Source organism: Silurus aristotelis, assembly GCF_946808225.1.
Source record: "Silurus aristotelis genome assembly, chromosome: 20".
Classification (NCBI taxonomy): domain Eukaryota; kingdom Metazoa; phylum Chordata; class Actinopteri; order Siluriformes; family Siluridae; genus Silurus; species Silurus aristotelis.
Genome location: NC_139593.1, coordinates 10,575,657 through 10,598,805, shown reverse-complemented (window position 1 = coordinate 10,598,805; position 23,149 = coordinate 10,575,657). Strand labels below are relative to the sequence as shown.

The 23,149-nt window shown below is 38.8% G+C and overlaps 2 protein-coding genes across 13 annotated transcripts in view; both read left to right on the top strand.

Annotated features, from left to right (window-relative positions):
• Nucleotides 1-8,038, top strand: part of setd4 (SET domain containing 4) — a 493,820-nt gene extending 485,782 nt beyond the window's left edge. Inside the window, exon 11 of the transcript XR_014530518.1 lies at nucleotides 7,663-8,038. The gene's annotated coding sequence lies outside the window, so the exon portion shown is untranslated. The remainder of the gene's footprint in view (nucleotides 1-7,662) is intronic.
• atp11a (ATPase phospholipid transporting 11A) overlaps nucleotides 1-23,149 on the top strand; it is a 102,210-nt gene that overhangs the window by 23,654 nt on the left and 55,407 nt on the right. The window lies entirely within an intron of this gene.

The window sequence follows — 23,149 nt, the reverse complement described above, 5'->3', positions numbered from 1 at the left end:
AAAAATAAATAAATAAATAAATAAAAAAACAGAAAGTAATCGATTTGCTTATGTTCTCTCGGTCACTTGTCTACACTCGCAGCTTGATACGGCGAGCTGGGCAGATGATATATCTGAATGGCTTATTGAATCGTACAAACACACACCCGTTTCGGTATTGAGATGCTGGATGGACGACATGGCAGTCGAAGCGCGATTCAGACATCGCGAGAATTTTATATATAAAACCCACTTCTAGTCAGCTGCTTTTGATTTTTCCACACGCAACAGCAGCAGTCTGAATGAACTAAATACACCTGATTTTTTTATTCTGCCACAACAGTAGGTGATAACAGGATGTGCCCATAATAATGAAGACACCAGAGCCTCATCAAAGGCTAATTTATTTTCTTAATGAGCAAAAATTGTCTTTCCTCGGTTAATTACTTGTCTTTTTTGATCAGTATCAGAGAATATTTTCTTTAGAATCCATGAAGTCACTCAGATTGACACTTCTTTCAATGTAAATTCAGTACTTTATTCAGAATTAGAAACGCCACTGTGGCCGAAGAAGTAGGTGACATCAGAATACTTTATTGATCCCATAGGGAAATAAAATATAATAAATTAAATGGAATGTACACAGAAAAGTCTACAATGATAGTTATCCAAGTTATTTTACATGTAAATGTAATGTGAATTGGCATCACAATCCACTGTTTTGCTAAACGCAATGTTTTGCGAGAGATATGATGCATAAGATACGAGACACTACAATACATTAGACATTAGATACTAATAACATTCTAAGACTAAGCTGATTAAAATGAATGAAAAACACTGTAGGTAATAATAATCTAAAAGTGAAAAAAAAAAGTGCAATGCAATTTCAACAGTAATAAATTTTTTATTTTATTTTTATGCTTCATTTAGTTTGGGAACCAATGGGTGCTGGAAAAACAAAAACAAATTGCTGTGTCTCTTAAGGGAACATCTGTTGGCTAGTGACCCTGCTACTGGTTTACACAATGTAATATTTTGGCAAATTCCAGGTAGTTTCCTTATGTTTAAACTACTAACTAGTTTGGTAGCAAACTAAACTCAAATAGATAAAATTAAAGAAGAAGCTAAGTGCTAGTTTTTGGCGATGTAGCTAGGCTGCGTAATGTGTGTGGGTTTGCTAGCTATTTGGTTACTCTGATGCTCGCTAATCATACCATATACCAAATTGGATTTAGGACACAGAGCAAATCTTTGAAATAATGTTTCTGTACCCAGGCCTGATCAATTCCACCTAGTGACGAAGGCTAATAACCAAAGCAGTGTCCCTAAGCTAGTTTGTGATCACAATCCCACTCGCTTGTCTGTTAGAGCGTCAGTGCATCTCCACTTCTTCTGATTATGAACAAAAGGCACCTGGGGGGGGATTTGATTACTGAACCCCCGCCTCCATGTTTTAATTAACACCAACACAGGGAAGAACTTGCAGCGACAAGAGGGTCATTAATCTTAGCCAGCTTTGTGGCCTTCTGCTCATAAACATTATTACTGGCCTTGGAGACGTGTTTGCTCTTTCTGTATAGAGAACTGAAACTACATGCACTGCATGTTTCTTTTCGAAGCGTTGTTGGTGTGAGATATTTCGAAACTCTAAGAACCTAAATAAAAATCAAGAAGCTTTAAAATGTATGAACCAGTGTTTTAAGATTATGTGGTTCTTTTTAAAATAGAATTATCTGGAATAATAATAATAATAATAATTAAAAAAAAAAAAATAAAATATATATATATATATATATATATATATATGTGTGTGTGTGTGTGTATGATTGAGTTTAAAATGAAATAATGATAGAAAATATGACAAACTAAAACAATATTTGAGAATTTTTCATATTTAATGCAAACTAGAGCTAAGAACCAAATGGCTGTTTCAGCTGTGGATTTATACAATTTTGATCAATTGTCCTGATAATTTATTTAAAAAATCTCATGGCTTGGATTCTATCACCTCTATGTGACGTTGCATGTCTGGAAAATTCCAACTCAGCTATTTCTGTGGAACTGACCATAGGGTGTATGTGAGTGCAGCCAGCTGTTAGAGCCAGATGTTGGTGTTTGCTGAGTCATACACACAATTTTTCTAGTTATAATTTGCTCAGTCAGCAAAGGTTCTGTGATCGGGTTTGGGGTTGTACGTGAAGTGTGTTCTGTTCTTCGTATCTATGTAGAGTGGGCCGGAGATGAGCAGCTTTAGACCTCATTTATTACCGAACTAGGCTAATTAGGGTTGTTCACAAAAGCACGAGAGATGCTGCTTAATCTGAGCACGATAATGATGAGGATGATGAGTACCTGTGGAAGGAGGGCAGAGGCGCAGAGGGAGGCTGAGTCAGAAACGAGAAGTGATCAATTGTAAGATTTGTTTGAGAGATATTACTGCACACTTCCTATTTACTGCAGATGGAATGGTTCAGATTTATTTATAGTGGATGGAGGATTATAATACGATTGTATGTATGAATATAACAAACCTGAGCATAGATATTTTGCTGTTAAATATGTCAGAAATTGCAGATTTATGTATTAAAGGTGCAGTCAGTGATTTTCACTTTGATTTGCAGTCACTTGTAATATTTTGCCAGATTGCCTTGGAACTGTTTTCTGCTTCAGAAGAGGCATTTCTACTGTTTCAACAAAAATAATCAAAGGCATTTTTTCAGCCATCTAGATAAAAAGTACCTGATATTATGCTTATAAAAAATGCATTCTTTTGCAGTCTGTATTGTGTGAACAAGTCAAGTCAAGTTTATTTCTATAGCGCTTTTCACAACAGACTCGATGCAGCTTTACAGAAATCAGCAGTGAAGGTGAATGGTGTGCATTTATCCCTGATGAGTAGCCATGGCGACTGTGGCAAGGAAAAACTCCCTTAGATGTTATGAGGAAGAAACCTTGAGAGGAACCAGACTCAAAAGGGGAACCCATCCTCATTTGGGTGACATTGAGAGTTTGATCATAAATCTTTCAACAATACAGAACACTGGAGAGAGAGAACTAACATGAGCACTGGAGTATAAGATTATAAGTAATGTTTTTTCTACAGTCTTATACAGTCATTATGGTTAGAAAACTAGGAGCTACGGAGCTCAACATTTGTGATCATCACAGATCCAGCACCAGCTTCTCCATGCCAGAACAGTTTTCAGATTATCACTAAAATCACTGAGTACCTTAAATACTGCAAAATGCAAACTCTCACTTCAGGTTCAGAGACTACACATCAGTGCCTTGGGGTCTGTAGCGCCAGCCGGCGTGTGCGTGTGTGCGTGTGTGCGTGTGTGCGTGTGCGCGTGTGCGCGTGTGCGCGTGTCTACTGCAATCTACTGGTCGTATTTGTTAAACGCAAGCGACAAACAGGACTAAGTGGGCATGTGATCTTTACTCAAAACCCTGAGGGCCATCACATGCCAGTCCAGATGGAGATCAGAGCTTTTACACAACATGGAGAGTTTAAATGATTAGTTCTCTCTCTCTCTCTCTCTCTCTCTCTCTCTCTCTCTCTCTCTCTCTCTTTCTCTCTCTCTCTCTCTCTCTCTCTCTCTCTCTCTCTCTCTCTCTCTCTTTCTCTCTCTTTCAAGTCAAAATATATATATTTTTTTTAACACATGAAGTGCTTCTTATGATCCACACTGTCATAGAGCAGCTTTATAGAAATAAAGACCCAGACTTTTAATGAACAAGAGTGTGTCAGTGGGATGGAAAAATCAAGGTGGCATGAGAAGGAAAATGACTGTATTACCAAAAGGTCCTCTATAATTTCAGTGGCTGATAATGCGTGTCAGATTTTTAAAAGCTCAACTTCAGTATATAATTTACACATTCTACATTACATTTCTGGCATATATATATATATATATATATATATATATATATATATATATATATATATATATATATATATATATATATATATATATATATATATAAATTTTATTTTTGGCTATTGATGCCTGTTTTTATATTCCAAGATTTCCAAATTTGACATTTTGTTTCAGAAATAGCAAACCCCCAGTTCTAAATCAATTCATATTTGCTTACTACTTTGGGTGTAACACTATAATGTACAACAATATACTAACAAGTATTTGTTGGAATTTGCTGCTTGCATAGTATAATATCATTTCTTTTGATGATGCATTTTCATGTATACAAGTCATTTAGATTATAAAAAAAAGATAAATTGTTTTTTTTTTCCCGAACAAACTTGTGACTAAACCTGGTCATTTATTAGTTGAATTGAGCTCTATATTTTATATATATATATATATATCCCTGCTGATTATTTTGCTGGATGTCCTATGAGGATCCATTTTTTTTGCCATTGATTGAGGTTAAAACGTTCAGATCCTGATTATTTAGATTCATTTCTGACACTGTTTTACACCTTTAGCACTCCGTCCCTCCCTCCAGCGTTTTCTTTTCAGTCACTTGGCTTCCCATGTTTCCTTTTGTACATTAATTCAACATTTATCCAGCTTCATAAACTCTTTATACCCTTTTTAACCTCACTGTAAACCAGCAGTGGCGAGTAGCGATCAGCATTTTCCATCGACTGATCTCCCTCAGCCTCCATTTAATGTACAGCCCAATGAGAAACCTTTAAAAAGACGTCGATTCTTTACGATAATGGACGTCAGCTCTGGGCACTTCAGTATTTCATGCGCATTTAGAAAACATCAGTCCAACATACACCACCTCCCCCTCAAATAGAGCGAGCATGCCCTCGACCTCCTGAGAGTTAGCATGCTAATTGCATCGAGTTACGACATCGACAGAAGTAAATGGCAAAGAATGCTAAAAGGGGGACCATTATAGGTTGGGAAAGCAGGATCAATTAAAGTTGGCGTGGCTTTTAGACGTTCTGTCTTCTGACTCTTTCTCTCTGTCTGTCTGGTAGAGAGCACAGCTGGAGAGTTCTCAAAGACTCGACTTCCTGTTAAAAGGCCAGAAAATGAAAGCCTTTGGCTGTTTTAGCATTAGGTGCAGGGATTCTAGTTGTTAACATTCTGCAAATTTAATACACTTATATAACCAGTAAACACATTATGGACAAAAGTATTGGGACACCTGACTTTTCCAGGCATATTGTGGTTCTTTTACCACAAAGTTGGAGACAGACAATTGTATCGGACGTCTTTGGATGTTGTAGCAAAACATTTTCACTTCACTTGAACATGAAGGGATGACAATACCCCAGCGCACAAAGCCAGCTCAATATAAATCTGCTTTACATGAATTGGAGTGGAAGATCTCCTCATATAGAGCTCTTGGCTCAACCCTACTGAACACCTTTGGGATGAATTGGAACGCTGACTGCACCCCAGACCTCCTCACCTCATCTTCATCAGTACCTGACTTTACTAACACCCTTGTAGCTGAATGACAACAAATATCCACTAGCACACTTCAAAATCTAGTGATTAGCACTGTATAGGACATTTGCTTTTCTTTTGCTTCAGCTATGTGAGAAACAGTCAAAAAGCAGGAAATCTGGAAATAAGTCATTTTCCCCTTTAAGTGATCACCCACTTGTAGTTATAACATTTGAAGAAACACTGAATTTCTTTTCTTAAGTCAAAGTTATTTATAAAATTAACTCTTTAGAGATGACGCTGTTTTTTTTTTTTTTTACTTTGGAGGAAATGACGCCAGTAATGGAATGTTGGCTAAAACTACATAGGTATTAAATGGTCATGTGAGCATCATTTTAAAATCCCTTTTAATTGTATGTTTTCATTTTGGTTGTTTTAAATATTGTTTTGCTGATTTGTTGTCAAAAAACGTTTTGGTTTCCAGTTTTGTGCCTCAAAAGATTGTTTGTTTAGTTCACATCTTTTGTTTGGCATTTTAGAACAACTTTTTTTTTGATCAAGTTTTTTCTTTTTTGCTCGTTCTGATTGTTTGTATTCATGTCTTGTTTTTGGTGGTGGTTGGAGTTTGATTTGTGTTGTGTCTTTTGTGTTATTTGGAAAGATATTTTTCATCCAGAATTCTTTGCCTAAACTCCCTCGCTAGTTCAAACAGCCCTGTTCCTACACACATTCTTTTCCACAATGTACCACACTTTTGGCGCTGAAGATTGTTGGCCCGGCGACGTTGCTAAAGACTTGCTTTTATTTACCGCACCTGCCTTTGAAAGCCTATTCAGATGTAACCTAGGCTCTGGTCATTGAAGAGTAGTTCACTGGACAGTGGAGATATCGTTTATCAGCAGTGACTGTAAAGGGAATAATGCAACAATGAGTCACACACACACACACACACACACACACACACACACACACACACACACACACACACACACACACACACACACACACACACACAGAGACTGGGAGAATGCTATCAGGGCTCTGGTTGAATCAATGGCAGGATGTGTGTGGGTTGTGTTAGAACAGGCCTATATTTTATGCCAGTTATCAGCGTGTAGGTTGGAGCAGATGCTGGTCTGCTTTCAGTGCCCGTGCTCCACGACCGTTACAATGGGTACCGTTTAAAACGTGTTAATAGTCATGAGGTGCAGGTTGAAGCTTGTTGAATTTTTCTGACCAGCATTGCCTGTGCTGAAATGCTATCTTTAGCCAATGACGCCATGCTCGTGGTGCTGTCTGACTTCACTAAGATCAGACCTTCCGCCTGACTCTCCTCACATAAAATATTAATACCGTTACCATCTGTTTTCACTGTGCCCTCTGCATAACCTTGTATGAACCTACAGTATAATCACTTGTTTACACAATTATTTTTCGTTTCAAGTAAAAACATTAACCTTTATTTTTCACTTGCCAATAATCTTCAAGTTTTATATCTCCATGACTTTAAATGTACACCAATTCTGCAACCCTAAAAATAACCCTAAACCAAAATAACATATGTCAGAAATAGAAAATGGTTTTAAGTTACCTGCAAAGTGCCAATCCCGCAGACCAAGTGCGCACGAGACTATCGGACTAAATGCAGACGGGTCCTTAAGATGTTATTTAATCCTAATCAGTTTTAAAAGATCAAACGGAACCATTAAAGTTATTCTACCATCCACTCCACATCCTAGAGACTTTTATACAGGCTGAGACTGAAGGGTTTCTGTTAGCGTGTGGTAAAAACTGTTACCATACAGTCAAAGCTACAAGAATTTTTGACAGTTTGTTACAAATCATGTTGTCTTCATGCACGCATGACACCAAATGGGTTTTTTTCCCTCTAAATGTCAGCAATCTAAACACTTGCTGATGCTACAGAACATAATATATAGTGTGTATGTTGGGGCTAAATTACACTGTTATAGAAAACTCATAATCAACAGGCACATCTTAATGTTTTTCTCTCCACAAAAATTTGATTTTTTTTTATTTATCACGTAAGAAAAACAATCCATCATACTTTTTTATACATACTCTTAATTTATTTATAGTTTGTAGATGATTTGCAAAACAATTCAATTCCTTTTCGGTATATGTAAAGAAATATCTCTGTTGTTCCCTATTTTAACATTAAACAGACATAAAAACAGTTTCAATGTGTGAGAAAATCGAAAAGTCTTTTTGCAGAATACTTTAGGAAGTCATTGATTACCCGGTTATAGTAATAATAGTACCATGCGCAAATTTATTGCAGGCGTAGTTTATGCAGAGCTTTTAACATACAAGTTTTTGGGACTTATCAGTTACCAAAGAAACAATCATTATTAGATGTATTACAACTGGGGCTGTAGCTATCGAGTATTTTAGTGATCAAATATTCAACTGATTATTCCATCGATTTATCGAGTAATTGGAACCGAGGGTACTTTATTAAAGAGCAATTCTAAATATACAAGAAAAAATAAGACAGAACTGTTAAAATTAACAAGTAACTTTGTATCCTTTTTAGAAAAATCTACATTTTTATTGCTGAAATTGCATACAAGAATATCTGTGAAATCTGTGAAATCTGTGAAATCTAAACCCATTTAGTGCATTCAATTGCCTTTAAACATCAAAATGCAAATAATAAAAAATCTATTTCACATTACTCTAAAAAGGTAAATGCACTGTACAATGTTTTCTTTTTTAGTTTAGTTTTTTTTGTCGTTTATATATACAGTGGGTACAGAAAGTATTTCTTCTTCTTCTTTTTCTTTCGGCTGCTCCCATTAGGGGTCGCCACAGCGGATCATCCGTCTCCATACCACCCTGTCCTCTATATCTGCCTCTTTTACACCAACTACCTGCATGTCTTCCCTCACCACATCCATGAACCTCCTCCTTGGCCTTCCTCTTTTCCTCCTACCTGGTGGCTCCATCTTCAGCATTTTTCTACCAATATAATTCATGTCCCTTCTCTGCACATGTCCAAACCATCTCAATCTCGCCTCCCTCACCTTGTCACCACAACATCCTACATGTGCTGTCCCTCTAATAAACTCATTTCTAATCTTGTCCATCCTCGTCACTCCCAACGAAAACCTCAACATCTTCAGCTCTGCTACCTCCAGCTCCACCTCCTGTCTTTTACTCAATGCCACTGTCTCTAATCCATACAACATCGCAGGTCTCACCACAGTCCTATAAACTTTCCCTTTCATTCTTGCAGATACTCTTCTATCACAAATCACTCCTGTCACTCTTCTCCACCCACTCCACCCTGCCTGCACTCTTTTCTTTACTTCCCTAACACACTCTCCATTACTTTGCACTGTTGACCCCAGGTACCTGAACTCCTCCACCTTCTTCACCTTTTCACCCTGCAACCGCATCACTCCACTGCCCTCCCTCTCATTCACACACATGTACTCTGTCTTACTCCTACTGACTTTCATTCCCCTTCTCTCAAGCGCATATCTCCACCTCTCCAGGCTCTTCTCAACCTGCTCTCTACTCTCACCACAAATCACAATATCATCTGCAAACATCATAGTCCAGGGAGACTCCTGTCTGACCTCGTCCGTCAACCTGTCCATCACCACTGCAAACAGGAAAGGGCTCAGGGCCGATCCTTGATGTAGTCCAACCTTCACCCTGAACCAGTCTGTCGTACCTACTGCACACTTTACTGCCGTCACACTGTCCTCATACATGTCCTGCACCACCCTCAAATACTTCTCTGACACACCTGACTTCCTCATACAATACCACAACTCCTCTCTCGGCACCCTGTCGTACGCTTTCTCTAAATCCACAAATACACAATGCAGCTCCTTCTGTCCTTCTCTATACTTCTCCATCAACATCCTCAAAGCAAATAAGGCATCTGTGGTGCTCTTCCTCGGCATGAAACCATACTGTTGCTCACAGATGGTCACCTCTTCTCTCAGCCTGGCTTCCACTACTCTTTCCCATAACTTCATGGTGTGACTGATCAACTTAATTCCCCTGTAGTTACTGCAGGTTTGCACATCTCCCTTATGCTTAAAGATCGGTACCAGCACACTCCTTCTCCATTCCTCAGGCATCCTCTCCCCTTCCAGAATCCTGTTAAACAATCTGGTTAAAAACTCCACTGCCATCTCTCCTAAACATCTCCACGCTTCTACCGGTATGTCATCTGGTCCAACCGACTTTCCATTCTTCATCCTCTTAATCGCTGCTCTCACTTCCTCCTTACTAATCCTATCTACATCCTGCTTCACCAACTCCACCTCCTCCAACCTTCTCTCTCTCTGATTTTCCTCATTCATCAGCTGCTCAAAATACTCCCTCCATCTTCTCAACACACTCTCCTCACTAGTCAACACATTTCCCTCTCCATCCTTTATTGCTCTAACTTGCAGTACATCCTTCCCAGCTCGGTCCCTCTGCTTGGCCAATCGGTATAAATCCTTTTCTCCTTCCTTAGTGTCCAACCTCTTATACAGTTCCTCATATGCCTTTTCCTTGGCTTTCGCCACATCCCTTTTAACCTGCTGCCGCATCTCCTTGTACTCCTGCCTACTTTTCTCATCACTCTGTCGATCCCACTTCTGTTTTGCCAATCTCTTTCCCCTAATGCTCTCCTGCACTTCCTCATTCCACCACCACGTCTCCTTGTCTTGCTTTCTATTTCCAGATGTCACACCAAGTACTTTTCTAGCTGCCTCCCTCATCACTCCTGCGGTAGTTGCCCAATCATCCGGCACCTCTTCACCACCACCAAGCCCCTGTCTGACCTCTTCCCTGAACCTCACACTACACTCTTCCTCCTTCAGTTTCCACCATCTTATTCTTCTTTCAAACCTTACTTTCCTCCTCTTCTTCTTCGCCTCCAAAACCATCCTACAGACCACCATTCGATGCTGTCTAGCTACACTGTCCCCCGCCAACACCTTACAGTCTCCAATCTCCTTCAGGTTGCATCTCCTACACAGAAGATAATCCACCTGTGTGCACCTTCCTCCACTCTTATATGTCACCCTATGATCCTCCTTCTTCTTAAAATACGTGTTCACCACTGCCATTTCCATCCTTTTAGCAAAATCTACCACCATCTGCCCTTCCACATTCCTCTCCTTAAAACCATACCTACCCATCACCTCCTCATCACCTCTGTTCCCTTCACCTACATGCCCATTAAAGTCTGCCCCAATCACCAATCGTTCTTTCCTAGGTACACCATCTACCACTTCATCTAATTCACTCCAGAATCTTTCCTTCTCCTCCATCTCACAGCCAACTTGTGGAGCATAGGCACTGATGACATTTATCATCATCCCTTCAACTTCCACCTTCACGATCATCACCCTATCAGAAACTCTCTTCACCTCCACTACACTCTTACTGTACTCTTCCTTCAGAATCACCCCTACACCATTTCTCTTCCCATCCACACCATGATAAAACAGTTTAAACCCACCTCCAATGTTCCTGGCCTTACTCCCTTTCCACTTGGTCTCCTGAACACACAACACATCTACCTTTCTCCTCTCCATCATATCAGCTATCTCTCTCCCTTTACCCGTCATAGTACCAACATTTAAAGTACCAACCCGAACCTCTACTCTCCTACACTGCTCCTTTTCCTGCCGTCTCTGTAGACGCCTTCCTCCTCTCCTTCTCCTCCTTCGGCCAACAGTAGCCCAATTTCCACCGGTACCCTGTCGGCTAACGATACCTGTGGCGGTCGTTGTTAACCCGGGCCTCGACCGATCCGGTATGAAATTCTCATTTGTGATCCGCATATTTGATTTGGCACATGTTTTACGCTGGATGCCCTTCCTAACGCAACCCTCCCCATTTACCCGGGCTTGGGACCGGCACTAAGAGTACACTGGCTTGTGCCCCCCTAATGGCTGGGTTACAGAAAGTATTTAGACCCCCTTAAATTTTTCACTCTTTTTTATTTTGCAGCCATTTGCTAAAATCATTTAGGTTCATTCTTCTTCCTCATGAATGTACACACAGCTCCCCATATTAACAGAAAAACACAGAATTGTTGACACTGTTGCAGATTTATTAAAAAAGAAAAACTGAAATATCACATGGTCCTAAGTATTCAGACCCTTTGCTCAGTATTTAGTAGAAGCCCCCTTTTGATCTAATACAGCCAGGAGTCTTTTTGGGAAAGATGCAACAAGTCTTTCACACCTGGATTCAGGAATCCTCTGCCATTCCTCCTTGCAGATCCTCTCCAGTTCTGTCAGGTTGGACGGTAAACGTTGGTGGACAGCTATTTTTAGGTCTCTCCAGAGATGCTCAATTGGGTTTAAGTCATTGCTCTGGCTGGGCCATTCAAGAACAGTCACGGAGTTGTTGTGAAGCCACTCCATCGTTATTTTAGCTGTGTGCTTAGGGTCATTGTCTTGTTGGAAGGTAAACCTTCGGCCCAGTCTGAGGTCCAGAGCACTCTGGAGAAGGTTTTCGTCCAGGATATCCCTGTGCTTGGCCGCATTCATCTTTCCCTTGATTGCAACCAGTCGTCCTGTCCCTGCAGCTGAAAAACACCCCCACAGCATGATGCTGCCACCACCATGCTTCATTGTTGAGACTGTACTAGACAGGTGATGAGCAGTGCCTGGTTTTCTCCACACATACCGCTTAGAATTAAGGCCAAAAAGTTCTATCTTGGTCTCATCAGACCAGAGAATCTTATTTCTCACCATCTTGGAGTCCTTCAGGTGTTTTTTAGCAAACTCCATGCGGGTTTTCATGTGTCCTGCACTGAGGAGAGGCTTCCGTCAGGCCACTCTGCTATAAAGCCCCACTGGTGAAGGGCTGCAGTGATGGTTGACTTTCTACAACTTTCTCCCATCTCCCGACTGCATCTCTGGAGCTCAGCCACAGTGATCTTTGGGTTCTTCTTTACCTCTCTCACCAAGGCTCTTCTCCCCCGATAGCTCAGTTTGGCCGGTCGGCCAGCTCTAGGAATGGTTCTGGTCGTCCCAAACGTCTTCCATTTGAGGATTATGGAGGCCACTGTGCTCTTAGGAACCTTAAGTGCAGCAAAAATTTTTTTGGAACCTTGGCCAGATCTGTGCCTTGCCACAATTCTGTCTCTGAGCTCTTCAGGCAGTTCCTTTGACCTTAATGATTCTCATTTGCTCTGACATGCATTGTGATCTGGAAGGTCTTATATAGACAGGTGTGTGGCTTTCCTAATCAAGTCCAATCAGTACAATCAAAAATTTCTGGACTCAAATGAAGGTGTAGAACCATCTCAAGGATGATCAGAAGAAATGGAGAGCACCTGAGTTAAATATATGAGTGTCACAGCAAAGGGTCTGAATACTTAGGACCATGTGATATTTCAGTTTTTCTTTTTTAATAAATCTGCAAAAAGGTCAACAATTCTGTGTTTTTCTGTCAGTATGGGGAGCCGGGTGTACATTCATGAGGAAAAGAAATGAACTTAAATGATTTTAGCAAATGGCTGCAATATAACAAAGAGTGAAAAATTTAAGGGGGTCTGAATACTTTCCGTACCCACTGTGTATATATATATATATATATATATATATATATATATATATATATATATATATATATATATATATATATATATATATAATGAGTTGTTAATTGATTAAAATATTTAATCATTATTAATTGCATGATTGTCATGAGTTTAGTTTGTGATTAATCGCATCTTAAGCGCATGTTTCTTGTCTGTTTTAAATGTACCCTAAATTAATACTTTTAAAGTTTTAAGTTTCAAATATTGATGCTTTTTGCAAATGTATGTTTATTATTGGTCAAAACTAAATTCGCCATAGAGCCTAAAGACAAATTTAAATTACATGAAAATTACATGAATCATCAGGACAGCAAACAGAACTTTTGCTATGTTTCCACACGGACGGTTTTAATTGCCGGTTGTGTGCATCATGGCGGATTTTGGTGCTTGATTTAAGACTTGGCACGTCAGTAAAACAGATGTTTAGTGATTAAAAAATATTTTTCGCTGCAGTATATTTATTTATTTTTTATATCTTAAAGAAAGGACGTCGTGAAAAATGTGTGTTGCGTTAAATTGCGTTGAATTATTTAACCCCATATCATACAGCAGGTTGTGTGTAAAATGACTATTATTCTAGCTATTAAAGATTTGTAGCGTTCTTAATCCATACATAATGTGACCCTGTGTTAGCATAATTTAGAAATTCAATGGAAATTAGGTAGTTTATCGATACTGTAATGTTCAGTGCATGTGTATCAATGATCTGTGCTGCTGCCATCTCCTATCACAGCAATCCATATATCCTGCAGACTGTTATTAAATTCCACATGACTGGTTCTGCAGCAGTGTTTTGATGCAATGAATGAATATTTTACTAGCACGCTCTGAATATTGGATTTTGTTGTACATGGGAATGCAATTTCGACTGAAAGCATATAATCTGGGTTCTAGCAAGTACAAGTTCATGTATATACATTGTTTGTAAATGTACTTAAACAGTCATGTATTATAAAAAACTATTATTTGTTAACATTAATATTTATTTTGGAGGAAAATAGCAGAAGGTTTTTGGCAAAACTTTACCCAGGGGATGTCTGGCCTGTTAATTCTCATCAGTTCATGGATGGCCACAAAACCAGAAAAGAACAGAAGACATCAGGTTTATTGATGTGGTGAAGGTTGCCAGATCTTTGCTTCTACCTAATAACTCTGCTGCCAGACACATGGCACCGTTTTTGTATTCAGAGGCTCAGCCAAGTCCATTTCAACACAACACTGCTCTGAGATCAGCTTTCAGCTTTTATCCATATGAACTGTGGCCGTTCAGCTTCAGCATCCAGTCTGACCCTGTATCAGTTGCTGCAGCTCTTTTGCACTGCACTGACCTTGAACACTCGACAGATGAGAAGATTATAATTTGGTCAAGGATGAAGAAGCCATGTTCGATTAAGCCACACAAAGCTTGAAGCTTGGTTAAATAACAAGGTCATATAAAAAAGGATAAAAAATAAAACATCATTAAATTTTGTAACATTTGCAATATGAAAGTATAAAAAAGGATAAAACAGGTTAAAGACTAACTTGAATGAACTAACTTTCCCTTTTTGTCAGTTATTAAATGTTTTTTAATAGTTTTTTTATTATTATTTTAGGTATAAATTGAGTTATAAGTTAAGTGTAAAACAGAATAGCATAAAAAGTTAGCATGCATTCATTTAAATATCATACGTGGTTAATTAATGGAGCTGGCTTTGTGCACAGGGGCATTGTCCAAAAAGTGTATTTCCATATACCTCAATGTGTGTGTGTGTATGTATGTATGTATATATATATAAACAGTAATCCCTACTTTACCGCGGTTAAATCTCGTGCCCCCGGTTTATCGCGGAATTGCATTTGCCACATAACTCATTTGCCATTCTGATTTTTCCGGTGTTTCTTGGAGAGCATGAAAGACCTAAAAACTTATAGGGAATTGTTTTTATTAAGTTTTATGTTGAAATAATTTAATTTATAAATAAAAATAGAATTAATTATAAAATTACGTGAAATGTTAATACAGTACTGTATACATAAAATAGCATTTTTGGGGTGGCATCCGTTTATCGTGGTTTTGGAATGTAACCACCACAATAAACGGGGGATTACAGTGTGTGTGTGTGTGTGTGTGTGTGTGTGTGTGTGTGTGTGTGTGTGTGTGTGTGTGTGTGTGTGTGTGTGTGTGTGTGTGTGTATTTTTTTTGTTTTGTTTTTTTTTGTTTAGTTTTTACTTACAATTTTGTGGCTCTTCTTGCACACCATACCAATACAACTAGTAATTTAAAAAAAAAATGTCTGCCAGTAAGCATAAACTAATTTCTGTAAATTAATCTCCACCAGCTGTTACAATCGCAGCGCTGTGTTTACATCTTTAATATACTTTTAATCTCCCATCTTTCATATTTCATTTTGGTGATCAAGCACAACCAGGAAAACAATAGTGTATGTTTTGATTAATTGGACTCACTGTGTTATTATTTTTGAGATCTCATCAATTCATTGACTCGGTGTAAACTTATACACTGGCATATTCGCTCAGTGTGCCAATGATCTTCCATTAAATCAATAAATGCTCCTATTTCCTTACCGTGTTTTTATGTAAAACTTTGAACTCGGGTCGAACTTTAGTGAGTGTGTAATGTAATGATATGCACGATGTGTGTTTGTCAGGGTTTTCACAATGAGAGGCAACAAATCAAAAAAATTTGACGGTACTAGTGCTCGCTTTTTTTTTTCTTTTCCTCTCACAGTTCTTCTCTTTATTCATCCAGTCCTGCATTCTCACGGTTTCTAAGATGTTTACTGCACTAAGCTCAATTCCTAGTGTTAAAACCTCCGTTAAAACAGAACAGTGAGCAGGTGATTTGGCTTCTCAGCAGTCATTTTCATTTTTGCACACACAAGGTGTGAAAGTAACAACCAACACCTTGCAGATCTTCGGTGGTAGCCAGTGATCAAACATTTTATCTAGCACTTTTCAAGACAATCATTAAGAATGAAGGCAATGTGCCAAAAACTTGACCTTAACCCACTGTTTTAGAACTGAAATCTGCTCTCCCGTGTAACACATTTATTGCATGTTTGTTTCACTATATAAACACAGAAAATTAGAAAAATCTCTCTGAATCTTATGCATCTTTCTGTGAATTTAAATGTGCTTGCTTGCTAGCTCTTTGCAGGCTGGACTGAGTAAACTGAATATTTCTGGATATGTCCTGCCAGATCTGCATGATGAACTTTATAAATATGGATTTTTACTTTTGAGTTTGTTTGAATGGCGACACTTTTTGACTTTTTTCCTCAGTTTGAGTTTTTCTAACCAAACTTTCCATGAATATCAATATCATCTAGACTGTGGAAGTATGGCGTTTTATTTTAGTTACGCTTGTTGGATAAGCATCTTTGTGTTTTATTCAACTTGGCAAAAATCCCAGTACGTACACTGATCACATCCTGGAAAAGGACTATTTCACAGATGGTTTTTCGGAAAGGCCACACCAAAGCCTGAGGTGTGTGTGTGTGTGTGTGTGTGTGTGTGTGTGTGTGTGCGCATGTGTGTGTGTGTGTGTGTGTGTGTGTGTGCATGCATTAGCTACTGAGAGCGTGGGTGTGAGGTGAAAGGGCCACCATGCTCTCTTTGTGGATGTGTGTGCACTCAGATCTGGCAAGACTACAAGACGATTCCCTGTTTTACACCTTGTGCAAAAAAAAGAAGAGATGGATAGATACTACGACAGTGAGATAATGGACAGAATACAAATGTGCCCAGGCTTGAGCCCTGTCCCGAAAGTCCTCTAGCTGTGCAACAGGATTAGAAAGTGTCCTTATTGTCTTCCAATTCTTAGGAGTCAATAAGTGTAATAATTGATCTATTGGTACAATTCTGATTTTGTGATATGGTGCATTATCATGCTGGAAGTAACCATTGGAAGAAGGGTCAGTTGTGACTATAAAGAGATGGACACAGTCAGCATCAGCACTCAGATTGGCTGAGGCATTCAGGCGATGCTTGATTTTATTAAGGTATACAGAATGTGTCACTTTAATAGCAGTAGAGCTTTACCTGGAGATGGTGTGGAACAAACAGTCCTTACACCATTACACTACTAGTGGTTAGGATGCAGCGCTCTCACCGCTGCGGCCCGGGTTCGATCCCCGGTTAGGGAACCAACCCCAACCACTCTTAGTGCCGGTCCCAAGCCCGAATAAACTGGGAGGGTTGCGTTAGCAAGGGCATCCAGCGTAAAAACGTGTGCCAAATCAAACATGCGGATGGTCCACTGTGGCGACCCCTAACGCGAGAAGCCAAAAGAAAGTTTTTAATTTTCGTAAAAAAATCGATTAAGAATGGAGTCTCATCTTTTCTATGCAACCCTGATCTAAACTGTTTTGTTATGTACCAAGTATCATTCGTATATATATATATATATATATATATATATATATATATATATATATATATATATATATATATATATATATATATATATATATATGAAATAAAATAATTTTTTGTAATAGCACTCTCAGATAATGTCAGTATCACAAGGGGCTTGGGTACGATTTTGACAAAAGGATTTATAGAAAGTTTATTGAGGTCCCATGGTGGTTCTTTGAACTCTTAAGTGTCACTTCAAATCTAAAAAAAATCACAAATACTAAAAGACAATTAGTTCCATTTTCTTATGTTTAATTACCTGATTTACTTCCTCGGGAGAAAAAAAAGGAAAGTTTATCAAGCACTATTTCTTGGCCAATGAAATCTTGCAATCTTGTGAGCTTGTTTTTGTGTTTTTGGTCCCCAACCTAAGATATAAGTCCCTTATGAGGCCCCAACTTTTGATGGAGATGTTTTACAGTGACCCCATCGTAACTTAAAAATATTGTAAGTTGAGATATGGCCTTGATCAGTATGGGGGTAGTATTTTGTAATTTGTTAATGTCTTAACAAATGACAGTACATAATTTAGCAAAACAGAGCAATTTTCAGTACCGTACTGTATAAACTATACAGAATATATATGTACGTGGCAGCCGGCGTGTGGACGAACATCAGTTTGTAAATAGAGGGCAGAGAATATGCTCGTAGACGTAAAATATTTGTACAATTTTGTCATAGTTTTAAGATTGGAAAATTGTAAGCCGAACAATGGTAACTCTGGGACCATCTGTACATTTATGGCATTTGGCAGATGCCCTTATACAGCGCACCTTATAGTTCTTGTCTTACAGTTGAAGGTTAAGGACTTTGCTCGAGAATGGGCCAGCTTGGCAGTGCTGGGATTTAAACTCATTATCAGAAATACAAAATCCTACCCACTGAGCTCTCTCTTTCTTCCTGGGCAAACGTGCCAAGCCTGCTTTAAATATTTAAAATAATTAATGGTGTGATTGATGTTTGTTTAGTGATCTGATCATTTTTTTCTTTATAGGGACTGGATGATCTACTAACATGAATTGTGATGGTTTTTATTTTAATGCTTGTGTACTGGCATTGCAGTGATGCAATCACTAATTTGATACTAATTTGACTAAAGATGGTAAATAATTGAAATAGTTTTTAGTAATTAGCTTCCCTCAGCTAAATAATTCCCATAAATACAGCTAAACTAAAATGAGTGCACCGGTTTCAGGCTATAATAGGTTTTTTCCCACTTATAGCTTGCTGCCAGATTTTGTCTCGCCTTATGGCACCATGAGCTGAACATCAGCTTTCAGTCTTATACACAAGTTGTCAAGGAAAACCCCTCGAAATTTATTTGTAGAGTGTGAAGCTGTGAACTCGTTTGCCTTGTGTTTGCAGAAATATACCCTATACTGGCAAAAGTTTGCGGACACCTGGGCATAAGTATGTGCTTTTTGAGCATCGTATTCCACATTTAGTCCCAATTTGTTCTTATAATTCCCTCCACCCTTCTCAAAGATGTTCCACTAGATTTTGGAGTGTGCTTGTGAAGATTTGTTCTTATTTAGACACGGTTGGGTTAGTAAAGTCAGGTACTCATGTACGTTGAGGAGACCTGGAGACAAAATCTTCCATTCTAAACCATGTAAACCAAATCTTCATGGAGTCATTGCGCCAGCGGTAAGTGAGTAGAGGGCGGAGCGGGACGAGTCAGGAAAAGGCAGATGCTGGAAGCTGGATTGGCGTCCTGAACCGAGTGTGTGGGTAAAAACGAGAGTAAATAAATAAAGCTCTGCTTGGCGAACATTTGCCTATCTCTCTTTCTTACAGCACGGAACCAGTGAGTTCTCCACCGTCATCCAAAGACATAATATAAAATTGTATGCTTCCAACTTTGTGGTAACAGTTTGGCGAAGAACCACATATGGCAGGAAAAGTCAGGTGTCCCATTACCTTTGTCCATATATTGTTCATCTAGCCTAAAAAGAATACAACTAATAAATAAAAAACGATGCTTTTATGCTTATTTCTCTCAACATTCCTATGCTTGAGACCTTAGACTTAATTTGCCACATATAAAAATCTGTTGTATTTTTTTAAAAGAAATTTTTCAGAATGATATGGTCTGATCTGTCCAAGCGAGTGCACACTTTACATCCTTGCTACTGAGACACGGCCAGAATCCTGTCAGTGATTTTAAAAACCTTAAAGCAATTTGTAAAGCTTAAACTGCTGAGAGAGTTTGTCATTTTTTCATATACTGTAGTGACCTCTTTTCTCATTCCTTTCCAGAAAGATTGGAGGAAAGAGATGCTTTAATGTAAGCAGTGGCAGTAAGGGTTAGATATAGTAAACCTCACACAAAAACATTTCTACATGAAAAAACAGCAGCAAAAGATGACCACGCATGTTTGCTTTTGCCATGGGACTCGATTACACCCATCTGCTGATGTTTATATGTAACGCGATCCGCGTGGTTCTCGTCATCTTCGTGTTTTGCTGATGTAAGCATCTATAGTCTATTAGTAAATGGCCTGCTGTCTGTGTGTTAATGCATGTATGCTTGTGTATCCCATTTCAGCCATGACTGTCTGCTAAATGTGTTGTTTTGTTGTGTTTGGTTGTGTTACGGGAATGATGTCTCGATGTTATTTAGTGGATGTAAATGCAGGGCAATCAGTAGTTAGTACAGTAAACAAAATAGAAATGGAAAGAGAGAGAGACAGAGCGATTGACGCGTGTCCATTTTTACGTCACGCTTCTCAAACTCAATCTCAAGACCTTTTCAATTCTTTCCTGAATGAATGAAAACTCAAAGCAACTCCACCTGGTACTTTTATTCTCTTTTTGTAAAAAGGCCACACTGGAGCTTCTGACCGCTCGTCTACTGCTCGTCTACTGCTCATCTACTGCTTATCCACTGCTCGTCTACTGCTCCACCATAATCTAATAAAAGCTAAACAATTAACATCTAAAAAAAAAAAAAAAACAGGAAGTAAAAGGTTCTGACAGAGGTGATTTCAAGCATGTGCATCATCAAACGCTGTGCGTATTTGCTTTCCTGCTACAAATATGTATTTTTAAAAATGTGTGTGTATGCAAGCCTGTTTACACCACAATAAAACCCAAAAGTTTGCCTAATTAATTTCCTTACAATTCCGACCTTATTTCTCGAAACTTTTTACGTAATTTCTCACAATTCTGACTTTATTTCTCTTGCAATTCTGACTTTTATTATTCAATTGGGCAGCGTCACCCCCCTGTGGTGAAAGCTTTATACATTTAAAATGAAATCGGCTACAATTAATAGATCGATCTTTGAAACAATGGAAAAAATTATAGAGGACTATTTTAGGCATGGTTTCTCAAAATGCTCTGTCCAGCACCTGAACAAAGCAAATGCAACCATTGTAGCTTTAGCTCCAGCCTGCTATGTACGTGCAATTAGTTGTAAAATTCAAGCAGGTGCAGTAGTGATAGCTCAAACTAACTTTTGGTTGTTAAAAAGGAACTTACACCTGTGAGAAATAAATTTGCAATTAGGCAAACTTTTTAAAATGTATTTAAAACGGGCTTCTATAGTCTCTGTGTGGGTGTGTGTGTTTACTTCAGTGATGTAGTGAATGTTTTTAACTGGTTTATTATGCAGCACAGTTTATTACGATAGACTTGTGGTGTAACTGACTAAAAGATGAACTCTAAGATGGCAACGTGTGTGTGTGTGTGTGTGTGTGTGTGTGTGTGTGTGTGTGTGCATGGGAGGTTGAAGCGAGCTGGCACCCGAGAGGTGTGTAAGTTTAGATGCTCGGCTGGTCAGTTGGTAGGTAGCGTGTGTGTGTGTGTTTGGGTGAACGTGGCGCACGTGTAATCTGAGTGCCTTTAAAACTAGGGCATGCTTCTCCCACAAGACAGCTCCATTCCCGTCTCCAGATTAACCCCACCTTTTATTAGTGTGTGTCTGACACACAACATTTCAGAATTTTTGTCCTTCCTGACATCAAGCCAGATCACATCGTCACTGGAAATCTTTATAGCACTTTTATAGTCATGTTTTATTCCTGACTCAACTGACAGTCTAGTAACAGCTAACATCTCTCTGTTCTCATTGGTTAATATGCTTAACCAATCCAAATCTTCCTCTCTGCTGTGTAGCATTTTACTCTGCCAGTGTATCAGACTCAGACAAAACAGCATTAGACTGTCTGTGTAAACAATAAACATGTATGTTTATATGTGTAGGTGTGTGTGTATTTGTATGTCAATGCTTAGATTAAACCCTGATTATAAGGCTGGAGCCTCACTGACTAGATTTCTTTCATCAGCACACTTACATACACAAACATACACAATGCCTTGTATTTTATTAGTTGTAACCACTGTATCCTTAAATGTTCATCTCACATCACAAACAATGATGTGCATAGGACACACTGTTCCTGAGTCACTTCCTGTCCAGCTTTTCAAGCTTTTCCGTCCTCCTTTTGCGGGAATAGGGTCAAATAGAGTAATTTGAGAAACGTGACGTCGCTCAGTGAGGAAAAGAAAGACTGCGAATGACAGGAACTCAAATGACATAACCATTAAAATCATATAAGATTAATATGCAGGAGGACCGTGAAACATTAATTATGCCTGTTTCCCAGCATAACGTGCAAGTCTTGAGGTAAGCTCCACTGGATGTAGAGAAGAGGGTGAAGATCCTTATGAAAACCAATAGACAAAAAGAAAATCTTTGAGTTTTAGTGTGTAATCCAAATGGAGCTTGATTAGCTTGGAGTGTATGAAGTGAATGCCTTTCAAATTTTGCTCTGAATTAAAGCCATGACAATGAAGAATAGAACAATAGCCTTTATTTGTCACATATACATTAAAGCACAGTAAGATTTGTTCTTCGCATATCCCAGCTTGCTCAGAATTATCACCTTTAAAATAGTCCCAGCGTTCCTGCCACTTCTGGAATATGTCCTGGAAGTGTTCAGACATTCACCATTGATTGGCAGAGTTGTAGTCCCCTATTCTTTCCATTTCTTTAACAGTTGCTGGGGTATTAATAAGAACAGGTGTATTCATATTGAAGTCATGTGACTTATTTCTTTCCCTGCAATTTTCACCGACCTGGTCACTTCGCTAATTCCTGGCCAGTAGTTCTAGTCCCTCTCCCATAGGCTCTCCCATATCACACCTCAGCTTCCAACCATGGAGGTTGAAGTGTGATGTGCACAGGGCAGCTGAACGCACCGTGAAGAAAGTGCTATCTGCCCTCTTTTGCATACATGCACATGTCTAGTTTTGCTCTTTTGGGCCCCTTGCTATGAATGTCAGAATCAAACCTTGTGAACTCAACTGTAAGGAGGACACTTTTGTGTTTACTTGAATACTTTTGAGGACTATTATTTCTTTATAAAGGCTTTTGCAGAACACAGTTGGTACATGAATATTGGAGAATGTTTGTTTCATGGCATGTATATTCCCAGAGAAGGCATTTTTAATTATATGTTATAGGTTATAATTATCTGGTAATTGGGTGCTAGGGGGGTGTTGAATAGTAATGTAAAGCACTGCAAATCTGTCTTTTGTAATTCTGTATATAGTTTTGGTAAATCCTTATACTTTGTGCGAGGAAAAAATGTTACACAAGCATTTATGAATGGCGAAAGTACATTTGGAGTGCCACTGGAAAGGTCTGAGCAGCTGACACTGACTAGATTGTCAAGCTTTCAGAGACTGAAGTTCAGAAATAAGTGTCTGATTTGAGACCACCAGAGTCTTTAGCGAGATACTTTAGGGTGAATATACAAGAGGCATCAGGTGTGGCAC